This window comes from Battus philenor, unplaced genomic scaffold, assembly GCF_028537555.1.
Source record: "Battus philenor isolate CCGP_79_NKW_IND1 unplaced genomic scaffold, ilBatPhil1.0.hap1 SCAF_27, whole genome shotgun sequence".
Classification (NCBI taxonomy): Eukaryota; Metazoa; Arthropoda; class Insecta; order Lepidoptera; family Papilionidae; genus Battus; species Battus philenor.
Genome location: NW_027181690.1, coordinates 4,005,136 through 4,033,116, shown reverse-complemented (window position 1 = coordinate 4,033,116; position 27,981 = coordinate 4,005,136). Strand labels below are relative to the sequence as shown.

Genomic DNA, 27,981 nt, shown 5'->3' with positions numbered 1-27,981 from the left:
CGCGGCGAAGGTCGGCCCTCCCAGGGTAAGCCGACGTCATAGTTAAGGTCGCGGGAAGTCGCTGGACGCAGGTAGCACAAGACCCATCATCATGATGATCTTTAGAGGCCTCTTGCAATGATCATTTATCGGCTGACATGTTGAGCTGCGGCTATTCTATGGAATATGTATGCATCGTACGCTACAAGCTCTGACGACTTAAGCTAACAGCTCTTTCTCCTTCATCGTCATTTGAGCCATAGGATGGCCGACGCTGCTAGACAATGGCCTTGTGCAATGAACAATTTATAAAGCAGACAAATTAACATGTAATTTAATTTGAATTCCGTCTGAAATTTTAGTACGAGTATTACAAATTCCTCAAAACATTTCCAATAAAACCGGTCTAAGACATCTATCATCTTTCGACAATCGTAAAGAGGTCGTTGGTCTGCCTTGAGGATAGGCTAGCTTTCCGATCCGTGGTTATCCACAAAAATAATTAGCATAAATATGCGAGCAGAGGTTTCTGAGGAAACCCACGAAAAGCGTAAAGCATTTTGCTAATTTACTGAAACAACTAAAACAACACTGTTTTAGCCATTCGTATATTTAAAAATTTTAAATACTTTGGTTACCTCGTCTGTTTTTTTCCTTATGCAATCAACAAAACGCAAGTGTAAATTTTAAAAATAAAAACTTTTACATATATTTCACATCAAAAATAGTTCATAAATGTCCAGAGCCAAATACACTAGCCTAAAAAGGTTTTCTTTTTTTAAATTACGCACTACAAAATTTCCACACCTGCACTGTTGTCAATGAGTATGACAGATTTGTAACTGAAAGGCGGATATCAAATACATGTACAAGTTTCTTATGATAAGATTTCAATATTAGCGATAGCAGCATCTTATTTCGCGTAAATATTTTTGTTCGGGAAATTGTTTCACGTTTAGAATTTGATAATTATATTCGGAGTGTTGGCTTACTATGGAAAGCATTTTTGTATCCTAAAATGTGTATAAGCGAACAAGTCGAAAATTAATCCTGTAGATGACAAACTATACCTTGCTTTAAGCAAGGAAGGATTTCAAAAAAAGGTGCAGAACTTAATTCAACTTATTGACGTGACTTTTATAATTTCTTAGGGATATTTCTTGTAATAAAACACGGCTAAATCTAACACCTCACAAATAACCTTTCTTAAAAATAAGTGTCCACGTGTGTACTACAGTGGGCCCGCAAATGATATTCACCTTCTGAGGTATAATCTCAAACATCTCGTGTGCGTCATGTCAATCATGTCCTCCGTCTCACAGTTTACATAGCAGTGGCAGTGGATACACTTTAGTACAATTTAAATAATACAAGACTACCATTCTAATCGATGTCGTCTGTAGTCGACAAAACATGAGGTCTAATGTATTAAATTTAAAACAAAATTTTATTGATATGATATTGTTTGTTCATTGTAAATATTCAGCTTTAAATTGAATATTTTAAAACAAAATATCCACTAGGATTAATTTCACTCAACCAGCGACCGTGTTTGAATCTATATAATGTTTTACCTGCTTGTCTATATTTATATGTCTTTTATAACGTTCAATGTTTTCGTGAAACTTTGTTATATATTTTATATAAATTTTATTTATTTCAAAAACTGCATTAGCAGAAAAATCATAATCGCGTTCGATTCTCCGCTGACATTAAAAATAAAATGATTTTGAATGTCAAGACGTTAGGAAGTAAACACGAGAAAATGCTATAATATTAGATATTGTACTCCCATACTAACAGAATAAGATACATATTGTAATAACTAGTCGTTTCAGTTGTGAATTAGAAATGAAGGCATACTCGTTCATACCATGTGATTACATATTGCAAACGACAAACACACTATTATTCAAGGGTCATATTATTTATAGTTAATTTAAATTATGGGTAATCGGCAAAGGAAACATTCTGTATACAGCCAATGAATTATCGAAATGCGTGGTAGAATAAAATCATCTTTAACTATAATGGATAAAATATTCTATTTTTAAGCGCAATTTTACAATTACATTATTTATTAAAGTAGCAATTGATCATCGGCGAACATACAAAGCATCATACTTTGCATTCTTATAATAATAATAATAATAAAACGTGACGAACAAAAACTTACGATTCACGAAAATCTTACAAATTTAATACAATTCACAACTAGTATTGATACTATAAATAGGTTTACCTGGCTGCTAATGTTTGGTGTAAATTGAAAGAACACTTATTAACAAGTGACATGGCGTAGGAAGATATAAAACCGAGCTTAATTTTTTTTCTACGTAACTACCATACTTTTAATCAAGATTTGACATTAATTCATAAAAATGTACTGAAATATAAATGTGCAATGCAATGGTCCAAAAACTTTAAAATTGCCTTTTGATTTTTGTTTGAATAATATAAGATCGTTTCCCGAGGAATCGAACCCACGGCCTATGATTGCAATTCCTCTAGTCCCGTTCCACTGCCGTCTTGTGAAATATGTATACATTTTTTTAATTTTTTAATGATGAATCTATTGAATTAAAATGGCAGTAGTTGCGAAGTATGTATGTAAGCATACATTTTACAACATTAATATAAAAAAAATATTTATTGTAAAATATTGTTTACGAACATTAATAATATTGTTTACGAAAATTACATTGCACGGATTGTATCTATTTCTCCGTAATTTCTTTTAAAATATAATGCAATTCAAGTAATGAAATATTGTATAAAAAATTTACAAGTGTTTCTCGGGTATATGCTATAAACGTCCAAAATACGAATTTTTTCATTTTCTGGAGTTATGTAAAGCATATATATTTTAATTTGATAATGACCATAGATTTAAATAAATCTAGATCTATTTAGCTTTTTTTATCACAATCATTCCTCGATGATGTAACTCGGCGCCGGCGCCATAGTTCACTCAAGGTCAATGTTACTACGTTACGAGACATTAATGATATGTGCTTTTAATCGATAAGCGTAAGCAAATTATTTTTCCATTACACGTAATCTTAGGAATATTGAAAAATATAAACATTATAACAGACATAAGTTTAACGGAAAATTTCCAATCCATCACAAATATACCTGTTAATTTTATTATGTAAAAAAAAAAATATTACCTTTAATAGCGAAATTCTCAAAGCTTTTGTGGACTTTTAAGCAACAACCTGCTGGTTGTTGCTAAACAATAAACTTTTTTAAAAACTTCAACGGCGACCGTATCAGTTGAACTGATCCGAATACAATTTCGTTATAATTCACGAAGACTTCCGGGCGCGACGGACTAATGAGACTCGTAGAGCGAACAGCGGGTAACTGATGAACGTAGTCGGTTGCTCCGGTATTTATGCGGGAGTTTATCAGGAGATTTGAGACGCATCTTTATCACGAGAGACGGAGCTGTGCTGACGTAAGGGGGAGGTAGCGTCGAACGCCCGATTACACTGCTCCGAACCGCTTTCGTGACGTCACACTGTCACCATACTTTTAAAATATATTTTCGATCCACAACCACGGAGAACTATTATCGATATACGAAATAAACTACAATCTACGAAAAATATTGTAGACATTTTACAATAGAAATCGTAAATTAAATACCTACTATGTTTCATCATTATAAATTCTAATTTTGATCACGAACGTCTGCTGATGAACATACGGCCTCCCCCATAGATTTCCAAAGAGATCAGTCAAACGCAGCTTGCTTCCATAGCCTTCCGAGGTCTCTAACTACGCATCTGAACGCCTTGTGTCCGATGATCCGTGATCTCCACTTCACAACCTTAAGGTCTGAGCGGCAATCACTTCTGCGCGTAATGTGGTTCCTACTACCACTTCGTGCCAATCCGCTGGACTATAAAAGTTACTTTCGTTCGCCTATAGATATCATTATTCTTGATTCGGTTGTAGAAAAAAACTCCTAGCTTTATTCATAGTTCGTTAAGCGACTGAGTTTGCCTATATGTCTCAAATTGAGAGACCACGTTTTACTACCATAAATCATAACTGATAACACGTATTGATTGTATACTTTCATCTGTACCTTTTACGTTATTTATTTTTAATTATATTACATATAATCAATTATTTAATAAATAAATATATTTGGAACAGTCCGTATAATTCTCGACGCATGGTCATCTTACTGCTAGCGCACGCGCCCGTTGTCTAAGAGATATGTTTTATGCGCCGTGATTTTATGACTTGATTTATTACGGGAAATTAGAATTAACAATCACAATGAATGAGCGGCAGATTACTTTGCCAGTAATTAAATATAATCTTATACACAAAGGAATATTTCCAATAACTACTGCAATGAGGGTAGGGACTTAAATATTGTTACCTATAATAATAATTACGAGAGGTTAATTTCTGCACAGTAAGCCGAGTTCGGGGAAGCAGGTCATAAACTCCCTTCAGCCTAATTGTCTCTAAAACATTTTCTTTATGTATGTATTCGAAAATTTTACAATAATAATTAAGCCCTTTAAGCTGTAAAGCAAATGCTTATGTTATTGAATAAACAGGCCAGACGTAATAGAGAACTTTATTATTTTTAATCGCTAGTGATTTAAGAGCCATTTATATAGGATTTGCCCAAAGAATTATATTATGCGGAACTTTATTCGTTTAGCAAAACCGTAATGATATACCCCGCTTCGGATTTAGATATATATATTTATTTGTGTATATTTTCTGTTGTAGTAGTAGTACAGAAACCGCTATACCGCGTCTTAGGTATGGGCGCGGTGAGACGGGGGCGAGTACCGGCCGCTACGATAACTAAACCTCTTCATTTAGGGAGGAATCTTCAATCATATAATAACGGAGTAATGTATCGATTAATTAAATATATAAAATCGGTTGATAAGTTATAAAAAGAGTTCTGACAGCCCTTATAACAACATTAGTTCCAATCTAAGAGCACGTGCCAGACATCAAAAAATAAATATACGATAACAAATACATGTTTCCCAGAAGTGATAAACTAATTGTAAATGTTTAAGATGTTACGTGCGACACGCCTTCGATATCACAATGTCATTTATAGGCCAGACATGATTTCAACGAGTGGCAACACTATCTACAAAATAATAAATTGTATATTTTCTTTTCGTGACCGTCAGTGTTCGTCTTATTGGCTTGTACAGTTTTACGGATTGCAGATAAATGAAAATGAGGCAAGGCACTCAAGAGTTCACCGCAAGCCGGTAGTCGCGACGTGGGTAGCCAAGGTTGCGGGCAGTTGCCTGGGCTGGGTTACTCTGCTAGCGATCTTTGAGGGGTGCCTACATTCAGCAGTGGGCGTCTATCGTCAATAAACTTTGCCCAAGCGTTATTGACATTTCTGGTGTGGTGCTGTGTCCAGGGCCTGCTGACGACTTACCATCAGACATTTGATTGCCGCCTTACAGAAAATTTTAAATACTTTCCGACCTTTCTTTTAGTTTCTTGTAAAATTATAGTTTTTATTTAAATTCATAAAACTTTATACAATTTCGAGAACATTGCACATTAATTTTCTTAAATCAAAACATAAGTTTATTTATTTGTCGAACACAGTCTGCGTGTGTTATAGGTAGTGAATGTTCAGTCTGGACATATTGTACTACGCTTTCCGAGCGTGTAATACACATTAAATAATCAATAGCCGCTTAGCCCACTGTAAGACACAGGCCTCCCCCAAAGATGTCTATGGGGGAATATACTATTATATCCAATATATGCATGCAGGTTGGCGATAGCTGTCTGGCGTTAAGGTACGAAGATGACGCTGCTGTCCATCCTCTGGAAACTTGTTTTAAAATGCTATATAAATAATGAACTAACGCATTGTGAATTATATATAATGATATATTGAGAATCGAACCCGTGACCTACGATCTTAAATTTCAGCCTTCTACCGCTGGGCAAACACTCACCAAGCCTAATATTATATTACGGTTACATCACATAAATTTCATTATATTCATTACATTGGCTCCACAACATTACATACATTATGATTAAGAAACCGTCTACTATTAATTACGTTAATCTTTTCACTCAATTAGTGATATATCTCAACTGTCTATACATATTTTAAATCATTATTATAATTTTTTTACACCAGTTTCTCTGTTGCCCAAGTTCGTGGCGGGCAGGGCGCAGAAGGCCGTAGCCTGCCTGTTTTAAGGTAGAAAAGTTTAAAGGCTCTCGAGATAATTTCAGCTAGGATCGCCAATATCTGCTATTTCACAGGATAAGGATAAATCTTTTGTTGGTACATTTTGTTCGACTAACTACTGTAATTGACAGGTTAAAATAACGAGTCAGATATAGACAAATATAACTTTAACAATAGCATTTTTATTATTATTTGTTGACGTTAAAAATATAGTTAAATACTTTAAATTTGGTTTTATTATAATTACGTACAGGGTGATTGATTATAGGTGTTAAGCCTTTAAAGAGGTAAATGTATAGCTTATTTGTCATTGTCTGTACGCCAGATGCTCGCAAGACGATTGTCTTAATAATAATAATAACATACGTCGTACCCTTTTTCACGAAGAACAACACAGGTAACGGTTAACTATGAACAGAACAGGTAACAGGAACAGCCTAGGTAACAGTTTCTATGATGGTAGTACAGAAAGGAAGACTCCCAGTGTAATCAGTCTTTCACGGCGTGATTACCGCCTCACATATAGACATAACTACGTACGTATCATAGTCCAAGAATCTCATGTATATGAATATTATATATTTATATGATAATGTTAGAGGTTCCCCAGACATATTTTCTCATTGGCCACTTTTAAATTTTTTTTGGTTCCTGGGGACCCACATATACTCAAAAGCGGACAAAAATGTGAACATTATATCTAACTAATTTAGCTTATATATTGACATGAAATCAATCAATAATCATATATTTAATTTCGTAAACTCCCATCCTTATAATATCATCGGCCTATATTAATCTGTGAAATAAAGCCAACGTTTTAGTTCTTCCCTATCGAAGGCAAATAAAATTTTGCCAGCTTGCGTATTGTTATGGTAAATAATTTTCTGTCACGCCAACGTAGAAAAACACGCCATGTTGAATCAGTGGATCACTGGGGGGTCCACCAAGACTTTAGAAATAAGCGTATATTCATATATTGCTAAACTGCGTCACAATACAGGTAACTCTATAGACTGCCATCCTGTTTTATTTACTTAGTGTACCTGGGTATTTCCTGAATGTGATTTAAGTTTTACCCGTCCCTACGAGAATTATAAATCTTGGTTTAATCACGTGTTGTGGTAGATTGTGGCATATCTCGTTTCAAATTTCAGTTTATGTATTCTTAAGATTTGTTGTCTCTTTCATAACTAGGCAAGTATTAACTAGGAGTATTTGATGTGCGATCTATTTTATCGTGAAGAATCTTATCTGTTATAGGAAATATAATAACATATTGTAAATAACGTGCTTGTATCTTTTGGTGTTTTAATAAGCAAATATATAGGGCAATGCCTAAAAATTTTTAAAAATAATGTTTCGTTCATGTACTCTTAATGATTTATATTTTCGACATTCCTTTATAATCATTATTTCAACCATAGAACTAGAATATTGGACATAGACCTCCACCATAGATTTTTATATAAACTTAGAGGACCTTAAAATATTTTATCAAAACTAAACTAAATGTAAAATCATACGCATAGGAAAGCACTTTCCAAAATGTGGTACGATTCCAAAATGTTCTTATGAATTGAATTCGAAAATGGCACTCAACGGTTTAAGCCATCGTTCAGCTCCTTCCTAATTGAAATGTCATATGTGTCTCGAGAAGATATAAGCTACGAGAGTTCAATATGACTCCCTCGACTAACTTAAGCAATGGTAACTCAGCAGTAGAACACTGAGACTTACACCCGATTTTAGTGAGCGGCCGCCCGCTTTCTAACCGCGAACAGCGTGGGCGAGACGCGGTTGGATCTAGATTCCACCTTGGTTCGCCTTAGTCCACGCCGTCCCAAGTAGCATGCGCACAATATCAACACAAACAATACACAACTCTACACGGGTAGAACACTTTGCTATCTGCGAACGTCTTCATGCAACTGGTACGCGCCCTTTTCAACTTTTTATTTTTAAGTTCACGTATCCTTCCGCTCAGTGAACTCAGATCCGATGAAGCTGTAAAAGCCCTAGGGCTAACATCAACAGAGAATAAGTAGACTGAGACTTAGAATCATAAGTCGCGGGTTCTATTCCTGGATACAATCTCATATAATTCACACTTTGTGCATTAATTAAACATAGCACTGCCACTACTTAAAAAGAAGTTACCAGAGAAGAGGCAGGAGAGGCAGCAGTGTCTTCAGCGTACCATAATACCACACTGCGATCGCCAATCCGCCTGCCAAGTGCTATATTTATGGTAAATCCCCCAGATATCTTTTGGGGTGGCGTATGCTTTTCAGTGGGCATCTATAGGCTGAACGACAACGTTCCTCGAGTCAATAGATTACATTTTACGCTTCGCAATTTATCCTTTTATCTAATGGTTTCTTAAAATTAAAACAATTGTTTTGTCTACATTGCATTTGGTGCCCTGTATTTGTTTAAATGTTTTTACTTTGTTTCTCCGAAATAAAATTCGTTATCGCGCCTGTTCACCAAATAAATGAGAAGACAAAACATACGATAACACCTCTCACGTTTGCGAAGCGATAAAATAACGATTACACAGTGTAAGCTCCAGTTAGTAGAAAACGTATCGTGTCAACATAACCCCGAGACTTGCGCGCCGTGAGCGATAAAATTATTTGTGTTCAACGCGTGATACAATACAACACCAATCAATACAATAAGAGACGAAACTTCTCGGCATTTCATGGATTAACACGTTACGTTCCGTGTCGCGGCAATTTTTGAAGACTATCCATTCAGGACCGTATGCGACTCACACTTTAAAAATTACAAAAAGTCGTTTAAGACATGCTGTACACTTTTTTAATACTGCAAAGCTATAATTAGCGGGAAAAAGTTATATTATAACATGCATTATTTTAATATCATTATTGTGAAGTTATGTATATTCGACCTTACGATTCATTTTTTTTTTAATTATATGATCATTTTTTTCAATGAGAATTGCAAATGACCTGAACGGAAATTGCAACGGGGGTCGTATACGCCCCGCATTGCATGTAATGTGGTTATATTCCGAACCTAACAGTAGTGTGGGTATAAATACATTAAATGTACATTATATCAATGTGTCGACTATCCTAAAGTGCTTAGCAAATCCTATTAGAAAGTATATTTCTTTTATAATTTCACCATGTGGGTACCGAGTCCATCGCGTTGTAGGTAGAGGGAGCTCCGATCACCGTACCCCAGGGTACGGTGATCGGAGCTGCCGATCTGCATAGCAGGCCTCCTTGTATTTTTTCGACCATACTCCTTCTTATTACCTAAGCAAATTTCAAACGATACTAACAATGCTGCTTCGAAAATCAGTTCTAGTAAAGATCCGCTGTACGCTTTTACAAGGCCCAAATCCGTCAGCTGGATATAAAGGTTTCGCTGTTATACCACGCGCTCCCACCTCCGCATAATAATTAACTATGAATTAATTTTTACTTATTTCGAAGTATTTGTTCACCTTAGATGTGTGGTTATTAGATAAAGGTATCAATGTTTCTAAAAAAATTAAACAAATCCGATCTGAAAGACGGCACCGCTATATCTTCAGGGTTTCAATAGTGTACTTGTCCATTCGTTAGCGTATATTAAGGCTTCTTCGAGGATATGATATGGTTTAGTTATTGTTTTTTTTATTGAAAGGACTTGTCTTTGTCATGTGATGTATTTTACTACAGGTACTGATATTTAAATTATGACCTGTGACTATATTGCATTGTTAAAGTTATTTACATTCATTGTTATTAAATAATTTGATATACTGAAGAATACAACCGGAGCTGGATTTTTGGTACCAGAACTATATCATTATTTCCGCCGTAAGACGTTCACTGCTGGCGTTGGACTGTGGACGTTGAGCCCACTGATTTCCAATAAGACCAATAGAAAGCTAATTGTTTCCAACAACCTTGACCGCTTTGGTATGAGCGTCGACTATAGTCAATGGCCACAGATGAATGCGCAAAGTCGGCACTCAGCTGCCACGCGCTGCTTTGCGCAGCGACCGTAGTTTTATTTTTGATCGCTGCGGTCTAGAGGCGTTTGGTGATGATGCTAGTGGTGAAACCAGAACGGTTAATTCAGGTGTCGTCTGGTAATAAGACGAGCTCTACATCCTTGACACGAGGTATGTCATTGGTATATAACGTGTTAAAGAACGGCCCAAGGACCGATCCTTGGGACACACGCTCGCCCGAACCGGGCGTGGTCGGGAGCAGACTCTCGACGCGATACTGAAACATTCGATCACATCTCACATCTTACATTCAGGAGTTATGTTAACATAACTCCTAAAGATGCCCCCTCATCACCTGATGTATCGGAATCCATTAGGAGCCTAACAATTATAAAAATAAAGATATAACATAAAGACTAACTTTTAAATATTATGTTATTACTTACCTAAATCAAAAGCGAACTATGACAACTATTGTTACACTTGCAAAACTATCATAGATTGTTGCACAGATAATAGAACGGAATTTAAACTGACTTGTACAGGGTTTCGTGGAGTGCCTACGACTACTAAGTGTTAAAAAAGTTTTGAATTCGTAGGTAAAGGCAACTGGCACTGCAGTAATTAAAAAAAGGTTTTTCTAATAATTGAACGGTCGGCGGCATATCTTTTTACGCGTCTGGCGTGGAAGAGGTGCAGTGGCAATAAACCTAGTAAGCTCTCGGCCGATTGCGCTTTCCAGAAATTTGTTATTGTACGTGCACGGCACTGCTGAGTGTATCCAATGTTGCTAATTATTGGGCATGTTTTGGTAATTTATAAAAACTGCCGAACAATAAACGTGGAGCCCTTCCGCGAAATCTGATCAACAAAGGTTTTTTTCATTTAGATAAACAATGCCGCCCGCGCCGAGGGAATAGCACTTTGCAATAAATATACAAACAATATCCTAATACCTATTGTAATCTCTTCACCTATTGCGACAAAATAATTGCAGAAATAGATTAAAATTTTTTGGTGGACGACTAAATTCGACGCTCGGCTGTGCGCATTTATACCATGGCCGTAGACCAAAGTCGACGCGAGGCTGCGGTTGAAGATTTGTGGCCGACGAGCACCGTACCTAAGTGGTTAAAAACGTCCACCTTGTGGTTGGCTTGTTGGTGTTGGCCCTGAATTCTCACTACGACCCAGGTGGCAGGTGCAGATTCTTCGAGTGCGACGCGAAACTCGAAGGCTTCCCGGGATGCCTCGGCTCGGACTGCGACGTACTACTATTTCACAGGATTGAGAAGCCATCGTCTTTGATCGTTTCAGCGGACGCTCCATGGAGAGACTGGGGCGATTAGGGTCTTATTTATATGACTAAATATCATTTAAAAAAAAATGAATAATAGCGAGTAAATCATTGCCAAAAATGCCGTCGATTTATAAACTTATTTTAAGATGATGTTATATTTTAAATAATGAGTCTTTACGAGGTGACCAATAACCGACCATTGGCAATCGTAGTATCATTGTATCATACTAATAATGTATAAAAACAATCGAACATCTAGACTGAGGCGCATAGGCTGTATACTTAAACATAAAATCACCATCATCTTATTATAGATGATGGTACGAATAAAGTAACATGACCAACTATTTATTATTTATATCATTCCACTAAATGCGATAATATTGACAGACAACAAACTTTTCAAAAACTATTGTGTCAAAAACGTGACATTTACGATTTCGTTGTAAAATAATTAAATGATATTTTGTAATGTTATTTATCGGAACCTTGTGTACGTGTGCATTGTTAACAACAATTTTTCAAAGTTTACTACGTATATGAGAACACAAGCTGACAAGCACTAAAATATATTTACTCAAGTGTATATTATTATTATTTGATCGGATTTTTTATGGAATATAAATTTGAAAATTAAGTGACGATTAAGACGATGTTATATCTATTTATATAAAATTAGCATAAATTTTAGTCTATTGTTGGCAGATGTACTGGTTATTAACAACGATCACCGTCATAAAAAAAACATTCCAAATTTAAAATTGTATAATCATAAACGCAACTATTATTTAATAATTCGTTATTAGTTTATGTGTGCATGTTTTATTATTATATATTGTTACGGGTGTCTCTGAGTTTGTGGTGATCTCTTGTTACATTCGGGCGCGTTTGGAACCCCCGCCTTTAGTTACTTGAGGGAGTCAAATTGAGCCATTCTGGCTTTTTTGACCTGCTGTACACGGGTTACGAGGGGGAGGCAGGGCATAAAGGGCGCTTTCACCATCACTGCTCATTTTCAGCAATCCTGATGGTCCTGGTTTTGAGTCACTCATTGTAAGGGTTAAATTGAAACCAATATCAAATTTTATTTTTACACTCTTCTAAGATAATTTTTAGTTTCAAACAGTCTTGTCCATACGGCTGTTTTTTCCAGACTGACTGATAATTGCAATTCAATGTCATTGCATACACAGTGTACAGCTGTCTCTAATGAATTAAAACCACTTTTAAGGTAACAAAGCTCAGAGCTCCCAGAGAAGCCTCGGTTCGAGCCGCTACATACTGCAATTTCATAAGATTGGGCTCTTCAGGTATTCTAAAATTTCATTTGTTAATAATACAAATGAACTATAATATGAATAAATGTATTAAACTGTTACTGGACATCGGTCACATTATAAAAGTACTTGCTCACAAAAAACTATTAAATACATAATTAAAACATGAGTGTCTACAAGTAAGAGTGTGTATATTCAGGACAAAGCTAGCTACTGCATACAAAGAAAGAATATCAGTTCCCGGAACATCTATGCGCATAATCCCCCAATCTAGAATGATTACTTTCTACAAACAATATGTTTGCGTGGCATTACCACTGTCTTAATGTGTCTGCGGGTCTTATGCCGCTGCATCCAGTAAACAACAATTTGCGTATTCCTTATGTAAACTTTGATAGATATACAACTTCACAACAAGCATGTTTTATTTAGGGTTGTCATACGTTGTTTAGAAAGCGATAAGTAAATTTTAAAAATAGAACGGAAAATAGGACATTTTACGCATAATTTTTTGGCGAGTCAATAAACTTTTCACGAGATAAATGTTGACAGTAATTCTCTAATTTAATATGTCACATATAATATATTAATCACATTTCAGAGTAAAAACAAAAATTTCTCTATTTATATTTTTCTACTATGTGTACAGTACCCGGCGATAAATATTGCACATCGACATTTGGAAAGAGACAATCGGCTAATTTCGGCTTCGCACGCGACTGTCGAAAAACTTTATGATAATATCCCCGCGGGTTTATCAATAGCCTAATAAATAGAAGATGCGGTTTACTTCACACAGATGTTTCATTTCGATTATGCCTTAACTAGATTTATTAATGCCATTTTATTACACGTGACAACACATAAAAATTAAAAAATGTCCAAATGGTTAACATCCGGAGGCATTGGCTCCGAAAAGGTGATTGCAACTATCTAAGAATGACAGTTGAACCGTGATTATACTTGTAAGGGGTCAAGTTACAATATAAAAGCGTTATCTGCTCACCACCGATTTCGAAAATGGTCCAACCGATAACGGGGGTCAACTTTTTGTTCACGAACGTATAATATTTTTGATACTGTATAATTGAGATTGATTTGATAGAAGTTACACAGCGGCTAAACTAGCCACATTAAAATATACAAGAAATTTTTCATGGACGTTATGTAATGGTGGTCTTATGGCATTTTTCTTATTAGGTAATATTAGCGCTGTTAAGCTTTACGATATTTATTTATTTATACATTGTATAACTACGAACTTAATGCCAATGGCTTTTTCTATCAGTTACCCATTCTTTTAGTGGTCCCCGCTATTGGGGACCTCTCCACCCTCCCCTATTTGTGTGGGAACAAGGATTTTATGATCGTCTATCTGCAGCTGAAAATACAAATAAAAGATACAATATATATTCATGTAAAAGGGAGGGGAATCAACCAGAAAATTAAGTAAAAGAGAGAATTTACATATTTACCTCATATTATAAAGCCTACTCATATTGTACCGTGCTTTATTCGTAACTTTCCACAGATATTTGTTCATATCTTTCCATGAGAAAAAAATGAATGAAGGTGGAATCTGGGCCGGAAGCGACGCATATTGCTAATTGTCATTTACTGAAGTTGGCTTCAAATCACGTCTATTTTCTATTTTCGGAAATACTCGCTTAAACTTGTAGTTATGGACTTGACTTTTACTCGTCATTTTGAGGAGGTTATTTAGTCTTTGAGCATGTTAACAAGTGAATAGTGCGGGAGAAGTGAGACTAAAACCTGTTTTTCAGCGTTGGGCCCATGCCCCACAGAGGGACAATTTGATTGTTAAAGGGGGATACTCGAAAGTGGACTTGACATGAGTTTAACCTTAAAAGCTTAAATATAAAGAATATATATGTTTCATAGCAGAACCGTCAGAATTTTAGAAAGGCTAAGGTGAAGCATAGCACATAAAAGGTTGAAAAATACACGAATAAACTCTTTGGGTACAAAAGCTTTGAGATGCCTGCTAGACGATATCACGGTTCATTATCTGAGCTTGTTCACTGTGTTAATATGTGTACCAGGTAAATAGTGCACTATTTCACTGAAATTAAATTCCAAAGATTTAATTCTATTAAGATGGTTTGTTACAATGATGTTACATTGATGATGAAGATGTCATTTCATTCGTATTCAATATTTCAACCTTTAAGGCTTTTAAAGCTTTGGTGAAGAAGTTCGCAGATCGGAAAACCGAGTAAATAAATATACAATTTTTCGGGCTTGCAAGTTTAGAGTGAAGAACTGCGTTGGTATGTGTAAATTACGTGATTAAATATTATCAGTAATTTTTAGATAAGCAACAAGTATCTTAAATAAAAACTAAGTGACCTACGACTTTATCACACGTGAACTGCGTTTATCTATCTACCATATTAAAATTAGATATTTGTATCTAATCTACATGTGACTTGTGTTACAGATACGAATACGAGCGTCATCATCCGTGAATAATAGAGATGGGTAGCTGGCGAGCTAAAGACAAAGAAAATATATATATTTGCAAAAGATATAGTCAGCTTCTAGCTCGCGTGTGTTTCAATTATATCTCTATGTCATTATAATTAAGACTCAATTTTCGTCTTGAGTCACGGCTCAGAGTTAGAGAGAAAGAGATCGGCTTATATTGCAATTTAGACGTAAAAGATCTCGCTCTCTCTGTTAATTGCTATAAGCAACTAGCAATGACAAACGGATAGCAATTGCATGTTTATATTAAAAATGTAAATTACAGATTTTCGGAACGACAACATCACGCGTGCGGGTGTTTAGTTTTTTTGGGCTTTATGACAAAGACATAAAATGCTTAATAGGAAGCAAATGAAACCAAAAAAGCTCACTAATTTGCGAACGATGATTTGTTTATTTACATTCAATTCTCAGTTTCATTACGTTCATTACCTTTGTTCCGTAATTGCGTCACGCACGGATATGTTTCGAGAAAGTTTTAAATTCTATGTGCTTCTCAAGTTCGAGTATTTATTGTGCAAATAATGTAAATATATCTTGTTGTACAATACAGCTGCGTTAAATATACATTTTGTTTATAAGTTAGGTAGTTATTCTTAGTTATCTGCCGTATTCTCTCTCTGAGCCGTACTGAGCTAAATGAGTTAAAGATATAAAAGATAAATCCCAAGATCGAAATAATACAAATCATTATTTGTTCTTCTATTCTTGTCAGAGATACATATTGCCCATCTCTAGTGGATAAAAGGAACTAAGAAATGACAAAAATACATAAAAACAGCAAAATCTATGTTTATATATAGTGATGGCGTGTGTGCGTGTTTGAGTGACTAAGACAGTAACAGTACAAATGGTTCCGTTTGTTCATAATCCAAAAAATTATCAAGTCCTTTTTGTGCGTTTGTCCATTCATAATGAAACTATTTTAATTGTTTTATTTTGTCCCTTTAATTTTCTTTATTAACCCTTTCCTTACCGCAATCCGCCAAAGTGACGCTACTGAACTGGGCATATGCGCCGCGAAGTGTGCACATTGCGCGACAGTAAGCCGATCTTCGGATTTTCTGATTTGTGTTACATATTTAAAGATTTTACTGGTATATTAATTAAACATAGAAGTTTGGATAATTCTTAGTAATTTATTTGGCTCTGATAAATGTTAAAACAGGGATCTACACAAGTCCACATTACAAAGTAAATGCCTGCCAACTCCGGCGCTGGTAACAAAAGGGTTAACTGAGATCTTTCAATGGTTGTCTAAAAGAAAACCGTTTGCGATAACACCGCCCTTTGTACTTCATCTTTTGCGTATTTCAAATCATTTATTTTTATACTATATTTTGACATAAAATAAAGAGTATATAAATGTGTATATAAAAAAGCTACGTGGCTCTGAAAAGGTCCTTGACCTCACTGTTCCAGAATCGGGCACAGCATCCCGCGCCCGAAGGACAGTCGAGCGTAATGCACAGTGCACAATCAATAAATCCGCCGAGCGGGATAGCGTTATATATACTTATTCATACCTTTGCTCTTTATAAGATGACCTTTGATTTTTAAATTTATTGCTTGTTTTAGGTCATTTTGGCACTGTTAGTATAAAATAGTGATAAACCAAAAAATTTCTGATAGCTGCCAAGAGTATATAACAATTGTTAATACATATCTTTCCAAGTATTACTTACTATCTATCTCACTGAAGAAATTCGTGATTCTATATCAGTTTTTTATAGAGGTCAAAAACCTTGATCATCAAACTATAAAATTATTTGCTCTACATTGAACGCCTAACGATTGTTTAACTCTCGCAACTAGAAAATCGCAGAATATGGTTACTTGTATGTAATATAATATTTCTGGATATTATAACTGCTGGTTTGCACGATATTTTTCTGATAAAGAACCCATTCCCTAAAACAGTCCGGAGTCTTTTTATTCCCTTGCCGTGGCATTTAGCTTGACGAAACTCCGACCAAGTGTTACGTGGTAAATAGATCAGACTGATGCGGTAGAAAGACGAAATGTAAATTGCTTATGATATTAACATTTCTTCGAAAATTTAGTGTTTCTGTCACTGCTCTTGTATACCAATTACTGTTGTATATTTGATCTTTTTACTTGACTCAACAATCGGCTCGTAATGTTTACGTTTGTCCCGACGATCTATTTTCGTAAATATGTATAGCCTGGCTTGTCATATTCATGTTTGGGTCAAAATTATCATCACGAGTCAGACTCAATGGGTGCCGTGTTTTAACGAGTTTTAATGAAACCCAATGAAGTATTCCAATAACTATGTTTATACCGATTGTAACAAACTTACAAAATCGGTTATGGAATCTAAACGCGGTTTAAAAGTAGACTGGATAAGTTTTAGCATCAGTGTATTTACTAATTCAATAAATAAAATAAAACAGCTATGGTCGTTTGAATAAAAACATTTGAAACGTGATTATATCGTCGTAAGATACTTAAGTGTTGACGGTTTTTGTTACAAATTAATTATTTCGCTGCACTCAGGGCGACAGTGTCGTCCCATTATTCGCTCTCAGCGAGGCCAGCCTGAAGAGCGGTTCGTACCTCTCATTCAACCGCAGAGTCGATATCGCTTTTCAATCGTTCCGTCCCTGACCTCAACAATCATTCTTCAGTTTCAATTCACATGCACTTCAGTCACCCGTCTAACGCGAAGAAATTTGTTGATTTTTTTTTCGAAAGCTTACCTAACCAACTGGATTGTCAAGTAGCAATGGGTAGGCCACATAACGCACAGAACAAGCTAATGGAAGGTAAGGTTCTTGAGTGAAAACTACGGCTCGGCAAGCGTAGCGTTTGACATCCAACCTTATGGTGGACAGGCGACGTTAAGATCGTAATAAGGCGCTGGATGCAAACCATTTTGGACAATATCCATAAGAAATCTATAGGCGAAACCTATGTCCGACATTAGTACCCTGAACTACTAGCTGAACCACAAATAACCTGACCTTTCTTCATTTAAATTCTAAAAGCTTTGTTATATTCCTAGTATCTGTAATATAATTTTATATTTTCTACTAATAAAAACTCCTACACGTTTTTAAATATGCAGTGCAAAAATTATTGTCCTCATTTGCACTCATAGAGTTATAAGAGCAGAAACCACTCAAAAAAAAATCTCTTAACCTATTTACGACATTAGTTCAATGCCATGCATATCTGATTGAAAAATTAAATTTATCACCTTGTTACTAAAATCTTTTACTAAACAAAATATTCACGGAATTCCATTTTTAAAAATTTAGCTGTTAAGAAAAGCAGTACTAAAAATTATTTCATTGGAAATTATAATTTTGCAAAGGGTACATTATCCTAAATCAAATGTAATAGTAAAGATCAAAACATGAAAATCCTGCAGAGATCTTCAAGTTTTTTAGAAAAAATTACATAAAAAAGCTTGTTTTCAATTTCATAAATATACTTTTTAATTAACCAAACAAGGTAATTTTTTGTTTACATCTACATTAGAAAGAAAATACTAACTTTTCTTGTATAGACAATACATAACTTTCTTGTGCATTATAGTGTATACATAAATGGTGTATGTCAAATAATAATCCATTATATATACATTAAAAAGTATAGCACAGAATTACATATTATATGAATAACAAAAACTTCATTAGTCAATATGAAACATTCCAAATGTGTGTACTTACAATATTCACAAAATTCGGTCAAGAGGAAACTTAAATCACAATGCACAACTTGCAAGTTACTTGATATAATGGCAACTGAATCAAAAATTAAAGCTATTAAATCTAACAGCAAAATAACATTGTCATTAATAATGAACAAAAGATTAACAAACATGTCATTAACAAATTTAATGAGCAAGAAATTAAGTGGCTTGCATAAAAATGAAAAACAAGATGTTTATCTAATCATGACTCCTATTTCCTGTGTGTTTACTAATGATATTACCTGTTGATTTATTTATTTTTGTCATTGACACGTGCTTAACACATTCCATGCTGTGTGGGGCGTATATGACCCTCCTTGCACTTTCCATTCACTTCTCATTGAAAAACAAAGGATTCTTAAACAAATGAATTGTAGGGTCGAAAATAGATAGCTTCACATCACATATGCGCATACGTGCTGCATATTAAAATTTAAAAAATTTCTCCCCGCTAATTATAGATTTGCAGAATTGAAAAATTGTAAAGCATAAGTCTTAAATGACTTCTTTTAACTTTTAAAGTGTGGGTGATATATGCCCCACGCGGCCTGAATGGAAAAATCTTCAAAAATTGCCGTGTGAACGTGTTAACGAATTTAAGTTAGCAAAAGATATCCAGTACTTAGTCTAGATATCTTTACAGGAACAAGTTGAAGAATTTCCGCAGGAACTTTGCCACAGGTCCTTACATTTTGTCATCTGATTGTGACACTGTTATGATATTGGTTTATTCAAGTGTATTATGAAAAGCAGAAACCATTATTTTATATTAAAAAATTGTACTAAATTATTGCCATATATATATAAATATATAATGATTCTTAAATCACATATACATAATAGTCACCTCTGTAAGCAAGACATAAATGCTCTACTGGTATAATAGTGCATCTTTGTTATTGATTCAATTGCATTGAGAACCACTGCTAGGTATTGGCTTTCTCTGAAAATATTTATGGGGGTATACAATAATCACACTTGGCAGGCAAGTTGGCGATGGCAGTGTGGTATTATGGTACACAGAGGATTATATCGCCCATCATCTGAAAACTTGTTTGTAAGGAGTGGAAATCCCATACAATTAAAGCCGAAGTTTAAACCATACCTATGATGACAAGTCTCATTTCTCTACCTTTGGGCTACCACTGCTATGTTGTACATCTATGTTATAACATATATTTCAAATGTTAAGTTCTGTACTGATAAACACAAATAACAAATACTCAATGATTGATGCAATATTCAGGATAATTCATTATAGGTGAAAAATCTTTGAAATGGTGTCTGTATAGCTCATTAATAATATATAGAATAGTTGTATAATATGTATATCATATTATTATAATAAAGAAATAAAAAAGGTTTTCAATATTTAGATTACTACATATTAAAATTAGCTACGAAAATTTATTGTCTTATTGAATTCAAATTTGAATATGACAATTTAAAAATATCAGTCAATATTTACAAAGTTTAATAACACAAACATGATGTGAATAAATGAAGAGTTTTTCTACATCATATTAAACCTTCAAAAGGTTTACCACAAGAGAATTACTTGTATATTGAAATAAAAAAGAGACCAAATACCCCATGTTTTAGAAAGCTAAACAAGGGTAGTTGGTGATGCTGTGGTTAAGAACATATAAACTAATCACCACATTCACACTATCTTGTTTACAACTGTTACTAAATAAATATATAAATCATATGAATATTATAAAAAAAAATTGGAATGTCAAAATTAATTTCTGTAAAACTTGTGGCATAAACCAAATTACTTTTGTGTATTCCTTAGAGCAAATGTAAAAAAAGGTTTACACAGGTGGTAAATAAAAATCTATAGATAATGATCATTTTGGATACCAATACCCGCCAATATCTATGTTTAATTTTAAAGCATCATCTTTAATCTCTAAGATAGAAGCACTAATTTTACAAAACATATGCTATTATAAAATACTTTGTAACACTTGTCTGTTATTACCAAAACATAAAAATATTTTTGCTTTGTTTTTCCATTTTGCAGGTACAAAATATACACTGTGCATTTCAGCGACTGATCTTCTATTATACAATGACATTTTTTTTGTTTCAGATTTCGCTATAATAAATTTGATTTCCATATTACTTTAAATAATGATCAAAACATCTTAACAATGTAATATATTCTAATAACTTACTTGTTAATGGAATAAGTGAAATTCACTTTGGATCAATGGAATGATTTATTTATGTAAATCTTTCATTTGTATTTATAAGGTAAATCAACACCAAAAAGGCACACGGAAGGCACAAAATCAGCAATAAGAATACAAAAAACAGCATAGACACAAAAACACAAACAGCACATTTCATTCTCATCATTGAAATATCATTTTAATGGAACCTCATTCCCCTATTTCTGTATTTTCTCCAAGAGTAATTCCAACCTGCCAGTCATTACTGGCTGACCTTTTTTTGTTTTCTTACTTAACTTCTTGAACCTTTCTTGTTTTTTCTTTTTATATTCTTCTAACTTCTGAGCTCTTTCCTGTTTGGTCTTTTCTAATTCTTGCTTCTTTTGTAATTTCTCTTGTTTAATCTTTTCATAATGCTCTTTAGCTTTTTTAAATGGATCTTTCTTAGTTTTTTGGATCTCTTGCTCTTTATTTTCCTTCTCAATCAGATCGGGATGTTTTACAAATTTACCAACATCAGGCTCATTTGTAACAATATTGTCTTCATCAAATGATATTGGCTTATATGAACCAAGCATTGTATCATTCTTAATACTCTTATGATAGTTGTAAAGCATCTTTTTCTTTCTTTTTTCTTCCCACTGTTCCAGTTTGTATTTCTTACTGTATTTCTTGAGACGATATGCTTTTTTGTCAAATGGTTTTTTGCTTCCATTTTGACTATTGGATTTTAGACCATGACGGTGTTTGTCGAAATTATTTTGTCTAACAACATTGTTTGTTTCTGGTTTACCAGCATTCTTATTGTTTCCTTGATTTTTTTTATTTTTGAGGAAAAATGAGTCTTTTTTCTTTTCCATGTTTAATGATATAGCACTTCAGACCTATAAAGAAATGAAAAAGCGTGTTTGAAAACAAAAATAAATAAAACCTTCATGCAAGCAATATATCAAAATAATACAAAATTAATATTAGCTTATGGAGTCATAAGTCATATATTTTGATAATATTTATGAATAATTAAAAAAAAAGTAAAAAATATGCACGCTTTTTCATTTCTCTGTAAAATTACAAAATTTTCAGAGAATATTTCGTTTTAAAATACACGATATAAGAATAGTTTATATTAGGAAAAATAGTGAAGGTCATTATAAAATTATGATACGTAGCTAATGTAGTAAAACTAGAAATTAATATGTTTTGCGTATAACACGTACATAACCCAATACATAGAACATTATTAGTTCTTTCTTAGTGGCTATTGTGTGGGCATATGTTATAACTACTCATGGTCATATTTTCCTTCCACATCAATGACAAAAAACTATTTTATGAAATTTTAAAATAGTGTTCTGCAAAAAAACAATACGTGTGTCCTTTTAAAAACTAGTGATAACCAGTTCAAACAGTCTAGAAAAGTAAAATGTCTCAAACTCTACAGAACACAAGCTCGTGACGTAAATGTCGTCACAAATTTTATCAAGAATCTGATATATAAATCTGGAGAAACCTATTCAACGGCATTGATGATTCGTAATTCAGTCTGGTGTTATGTACTATAGGGATAATGTTACATGTTCATAAGCATGGAATGGAAGCCAAGAAAGTTTGTCATACGCTTTATAAGGAATCTGTGACAAATTTCGCAATATTACATATAACAATTTTAGTGGTTTAACGTGCCTTTCATTAAGAAAAACTCAACATTAAATAATGTAGAACAATATGAAGCGAAAACTTACCAAATTAAGCCACCCACTGGGTAGGCTTTGAATTATCGGCGGAATCTTGATAGTTTAGTTGCACTTGGCACGAGAAAACTTAACCACGATTACAGATTTTATATCACGGTTTTTTAAAGGTTTTACTTTACCGACCATGCCCTAATGTGATTTATTTAAATAATTTTTACTACGAAACACGATGGACGTTTCGCAAAAATGTCACAAAAGGACCGAGAGTAGGAAGGAAGATCGGAAGAATACATGCGCGGGTCGCGCCCTCTACAAAAGCAATCGTATTCACTTCGATCGCCAAAACGGAACATGCGCAATGAGACTCATTCTACGTACCTGCGCATTACTATGAAACAGCGTGTATTATTGCATCATATTAAAAAAAATTGTAAATCACATTTACGAATGAAATATAACAAATAAAAAATAAAGTAATTAAAATCTATTACAGAGTTTATCTTGCACGCGTAAAAAGGAATAACGGATAATTACTTGCCATCAATAAATATTTGTGACGAGTGATTGATTATTACCATTAATTGAATTTTTTAAGAAAACTACACCCTTTCGCAGAAATTATTTAAAATGTGTATGTCTAGAATAAGACTAAGAGATTTTTTTCCATTACAATATGAAATGTAGCTGCTGATTTCGTTTTATTCGAGTCCCTAAATACTCCACATAGTCATTAAAGTCAGGCGCTAGGAGCTCCTGACAGAAACAAACATCATCGTGACTCCTCACTATTGTTGAATTTTTTTGCTGTTAACTGAAGAAAAAATAATTTTATTTAATTTGTAGACAAATTTTAATGTTATATTGTATTATGAATTGTTAGGTAACTAAGTTATTCGATTTTAGGTTTTATTTTTTGTTATGATTATTTTAACTTTAAGCTACTAAGTGCATAAATAAAAAAGTCTACCATGGCCATTCATTACTGAAAATACTTCATAATGCATAACTAGCCATTTTCAGTGTAGTAGAGATTTTAAGAGCAGAAACCAACAGCAAACATTTTATCGTATTGCACTGTTTAGATCTTAAACGCTAGAAAATTAAAATTATTAAATTTGTTTTTTAAGCTTTTCATATTTATATTTGGAAATTATTGTTGATTGTGGATAGAATTTAACTCTCCTCTGCGATATCTTACAGTTACGTTATTATTAAAGTTAGTAGTATATATGCATTGAAAAACATAAAGCAAATAGCCTTTTTTAAATATTGTAAAAATGGCAACATGTTCATATTCTATACCTCAATTTGTATTATCTACATACTAAAAACAGTAATTTAAATTAAACTAATTTTTAATTTTTAAAGTTACTTCGAGACGCTAATAATCGGGTAATAAGGGAAACAATTGCGAAGAATCGAGAAGAATTACTTATCCCCACACACGTATTCTATTGGTCACGTGATCACACTTTAAACGTGTTGGTATTAACAATGAATCATGCTTAATTTCTTGTGTGTTCGTGTCCAATAGATTGCTTTTTTGGCGCGATTGGAGGCGGGAGAGCGCTGAGAGCGCTTACCATATATCCCTTCTTCGGTCAACACGATCCGTTTAGGATCAGATCGTACTTCTTGGTTCTATGACCTCCAAAATATGTTACATTCGCAATTCAATTACAAATAAGTACAAAAACATAAACGGAGAACGTGTCCACACCGTGAAGTTATAGACTTTTTTTTGATTCTCACTGCTGCCTAAAAATATTATTACCCGTATATTGACTTTACTATCATTTCGAAAAGCGTTAGCGCAGGAAGAAGTGGCAGAAAAATCATCAGTAACGCTTCAATCGAGTATGATCTAGGGTTTGCGTCCCCAGTGATATACGATCCAGCCTCGTTTCCGACGACACTGCTTGGTTATCGAATGACAGTTTACAGTATACGTGATTAGTCTTATTGTCGTCGCGACTTCCGGAAACTTAAGTATGTATCTTAGTTTCAAGACGGTGCGGTATTTCAATGTTCCGGGTGTGATTGTTTTGTAGGTAGCGGCAACAACAGCAGTACGCTTGTGCGTTGAGTAGGAGAGTCAAAGTAATGAATCGATGTGCATTTTAATAACGGCGACTCTTTTTCTACGGCCATTTGGGATAGGCCATCGTTGCCAATTTTGGGTTGACATACAGGTCTTCATAGCGTATGTAACACGGCGCACCCGTGGCTCTATTTATGAACAACATTATGGAAACATCTAGATAACGGGTTTAAGTCCCCCATAGCACTGGAGTATAATCGGGGCTTGTAGAGGAGAGCCGTTGAGGTTCGAAAAAAGGATTGCCGCGTTTTTGGAGGGCTTAATTTCGATCTATAATTTCTAGGATGTTGGCTGCGGTTTGGTAGCGTTTTCTGATGGCGCCGGTGACGACACCAAAAGTGTCGATATAGGTGTCGTCTGCAAATAGGGTGAGCTCTACACCCTTGTTAAGTTGGATGTCATGTAGACGGATGGAGAAAACCATGCTGAGGATTTTTGAAGCCTTCGAGACATGGCCGCCCAGACCAGGTATTGTTGGGATTAGATTCCCTCGACGCGGTACTGGTATGTTCGACCGTTCAGAATGTCTCGTATTATGCATAAGGTCCGGCATACCGGTATCGTATAGCTTGTATACAAGTTCATTATGTCAGAGTTTTTCAAACTCAGGAAGATAGTAGCTGTGTTGGATCCTTTCATTTGCTTGGCGAGTACATGCTCCGAGATACAGAGCACTTGATGGCTTAGTTGTCGATTGAGGTTTTGCAAATAGTTGCGTAGTTTCGTTGTTACTGAGCAATGGGATGTCTTTGTCCGGCAAATAAAATTTCCTACAAAACTCGAAGTTGAACAAGTTTTTTCCATTTCATAATAAGAACTTGCAAAAATAATTTCGTTAAAAGCTTTCTCCGGTACCAGAATTATGAAAAATAATAAGTTTACATTCGCAGCAATGAAAAGTATGGATTACGTATAACTTTTGTTTTTTTTGTCGCGTAACTATATCTTCGGACTGAGTTCTGGTAGAATGTCAACGTACACAATATACTTCGGCCGTCGATACACGTATTACATTACTTGGTGTTCTTGGAAGTACGCTAGTGCGGAAAAATGCTTAAGTGTTACAATTTATTTTTGTTTTTTGATACTGTACTGATGCTGATGTCAATTTATGATACTGTAGCAGCCCTTGCTTGTAGCAGCTTGCTCACGTTCTTCTTAAGAGTGTTGAACGTAAGCCTATCGTCAGCTGTGAGGCCTAGTATTCGAACCTCTCGAGTCCGGCCAAGCGCCTCACCTCCCATGTTCATTAATGGGTAGTCAAACTCGTTTGTAGTATTTGTAGCCGCCACACTCTTTAACCAACAAGTCCAGACTGACGACACACCTTAAGCAAAGAGCGAACAATCATCTAATTGGCTGACGATGCTTTTCAAGTAACACTTAAAGTGGAACAGAATACCGCGTTGACAAAAGTCGCCACAACGGGTCTCTCATACGTGGCGTCTGACTGTGGGAACCCTTCATGATATTATTCACATGTAATTTTGTCAAAGTAAGCATTTCAGCTAGCAGCCATTCGGTTTACTTCGCACAAGAGTGTTTCATTTCAGTTAGGATAGAGAACCTCTTTATAAAAATGTCGTTGAAATACAACAACCTATTATTTATTGTTAAAATTGTTTAAATATTAAAGAACGCCTCTATTACACTTCATTATCAGTTACTAATTAATAAGTACCATTCATTGCAGTTATGTTGATAAGAACATGCAGTTACTATGGGACATTGTTTAATGATTATCCAAATTGAATTATCAAACATGGATTTGATATGAAAACGAACGTAAGTTTCATATGGACATTTTTATTTTTGGGCTCAAAAATTACGAGAACCTTTTTTTATATATTTAACCGTATCTAATAATTATCCCAACTATGACCTTAGGTTTGTACCTACGCTATATACTTTATCTTGCATGAATATTGTTACAAAGAAATACAACATTTATTGTACGTAACATTTATTAATAATGTCTTAGTTTAATACATCAATATAAAACCATTAAAATATATAAAGCTAACTCAAATTGGTCTCCATTGGCTGCAATACAGTCTGTAGGAGTGGTCGTGGTACGGTAGCTTCTTGTGCTTCGGTAGTTCGTCGGTTGTATCTTGTTCGTCGGTCGCTTCTTGATCTTCAGTTGCTTCTTCCTGTGTTGACCGCACCTCCGCTAGCCCTTATAATGAGCGCGGAGACTCAACAGCGCGATGCAGATTTTCGATGCGTCTACTGTGGCGCCATCTGTCATGTATCTGTTTCACTGCCGCTGCCGCCATGCGATTGACGGTCACGTGGGTAAGAGCTTGGTGTTTGAGTGGCGCGCGATAAGCACGCCACAAGTCCTTTGAACGTTGAGGCCAGTTATCAAAGCAGCACGCAGTCTTTTTAACAGAAAATTCTTCGCTGCCAATCGTATGGTTAGTTTTAGGAACTCCAAATTATCATGGCGTTTAGAGCAAGCCTTACGGACAGATGGCCAGTCTTCTGCTCAGATGAAGTCCAGAATTTTCGTTTCTAATCAAGATTGGGTGGCTGGAGCTTTACGATCTGGCACTAAGTCTTGGAGAAACGACCATTTTTGGTTATGTTAAAGGGCTTAACTACCTTAGCTAAACTGACATAGTCACTCCATTATAGTTATCACGGCACCAAACCGTGACTAAGGTCGAATAATACCCAAGTTGTACTCTGTTGGATAATTTGGAAGCTTCTTTATAGATTCCAGCACAACACGGTCATTTTCTCAATCGGCATCAATTATTTTCTGTGATCTTTGAGAATTATATAAAAATGACTTATTCAAAATTCAAAAGTGATATTATATTTATTTTTATTATAACAGTATAGTTAATGTACGGCCAGTTTAAATATAAATGTCCAGAGCGTATTCGAATATTTTTTTTTTGGATCGGACTTTCACTGCTGCCCAAATAGCATTTGCGGATTCCGTTGGGACGAGGCGGCGGCGCGCAGAGAGCTTACCATAAAACCTCTTTTAAGGTAAAGAAGTTCGCGG

General features: G+C 34.7%; 1 protein-coding gene across 5 annotated transcripts in view; it reads right to left on the bottom strand.

Moving 5' to 3' along the window:
* LOC137925615 (ornithine decarboxylase-like) overlaps positions 1-23,183 on the bottom strand; it is a 30,185-nt gene extending 7,002 nt beyond the window's left edge. For 2 of the 5 annotated variants that reach the window (XM_068769082.1, XM_068769086.1), the window contains exon 1: positions 22,910-23,183. The gene's annotated coding sequence lies outside the window, so the exon portion shown is untranslated. Of the gene's footprint in view, positions 1-617; positions 711-3,152; positions 3,360-18,964; positions 19,019-22,909 lie in introns of those variants that run through there. The other 3 variants (XM_068769084.1, XM_068769083.1, XM_068769085.1) reach the window with 3 other exon arrangements.
* Between the last annotated feature and the right edge of the window lie 4,798 nt (positions 23,184-27,981).